Source organism: Asparagus officinalis, chromosome 7, assembly GCF_001876935.1.
Source record: "Asparagus officinalis chromosome 7, Aspof.V1, whole genome shotgun sequence".
NCBI classification, from domain to species: domain Eukaryota; kingdom Viridiplantae; phylum Streptophyta; class Magnoliopsida; order Asparagales; family Asparagaceae; genus Asparagus; species Asparagus officinalis.
The window spans coordinates 27,701,090-27,702,550 of record NC_033800.1 but is presented as its reverse complement, the minus strand read 5'-3'; positions in this window follow the sequence as shown (position 1 = coordinate 27,702,550).

The window sequence follows — 1,461 nt, the reverse complement described above, 5'->3', positions numbered from 1 at the left end:
GTTTTGTTATTTGTAGCTACGATTGTGGGATATACGTATACCTTTATGTACGGGCTATCCTACAAAAAGATGATGTGCGGCATGTTACGCCCGCCGATGATTCGTCTGCGGTAGTGCGTGCAAGGCTTGCTGCGGAACTAATAAAAGAAGGCTGGGAATTCAGAAATAGAAAGGGCACAATAGCCGTGGAGGCCCCAGAATTGAAAGCGCCTGCATGAGCCGCAAATGTTACAGCCAAAGGAAGAATGCTATGTAGATAAACAACTGTAAACAATCTTCATAATTTTCAGCTTGTGTAGTGTATTAACAGCTAATGAACTAGTGCCCGGAGAAAGTTTATAACATGCTAGATTCGTAAGTTAACAATTATATCATGTCATCTTCACTTGTTAAATATGGAGAAAGTTTATAACATGTCAGGTTCACTTGTTAAATAATACCGTATACGGATAAAGTTAAAATGTTATCCTCAAGAGTTAGCAACAATAGTTAACATGTTACCAACAAGGGTTAACATGTTATCAGCAAGGGTTAACATGTTAACATGTTATCAGCATGAGTTAACATGTTCTCAACAAGAGTTAACATGTATACCACAAGAGTTAACATGTATCCCACAAGAGTTAACATGTTATCAAAGAAAGTTAACATATTTCAACAAAAATTAACATGTTCTCCATAAAAGTTAACATGTTCTCAACAAGAGTTAACATGTATGCCACAAGAGTTAACAAATTCTCCACAAGAGTTAACATGTTTGCAACAAGAGTTAACATGTTTGTTACAAGAGTTAACATGTTCTCAACAAGAGTTAACATGTTTGTCAAAAGAGTTAACATATTAGCTATAAGAGTTAACATGTTTCTAACAAGATTTAACATGTTATCCATCATGTTATTTACAAGAGTTAACATGTAATAGGTGTAGCTTAATAACTTATCAAGAAAATTTTATATGTTAACTGTAACTTAACAATCTAACTGAGCAACTTTACAGACCCAAGTAAGATAACATTTTCATTATAATTCATATTGGCATAGATATATTTTAGTTTATATACACAGTTAACTACAAAAGTATTACATACACCCAGATATGTTTCAGTTCATATAAACGGTTAACTACAAAAGTATTACATACACCGAGATATGTTTCAGTTCATATAAACATGTTACCAATAAGGGTTAACATGTTATCAGCAAGGGTTAACATGTTAACATGTTATCAGCATGAGTTAACATGTTCTCAACAAGAGTTAACATGTATACCACAAGAGTTAACATGTATCCCACAAGAGTTAACATGTTATCAAAGAAAGTTAACATATTTCAATAAAAATTAACATGTTCTCCACAAGAGTTAACATGTTCTCAACAAGAGTTAACATGTATACCACAAGAGTTAACAAATTCTCCACAAGAGTTAACATGTTTGCAACAAGAGTTAACATGTTTGTTACAA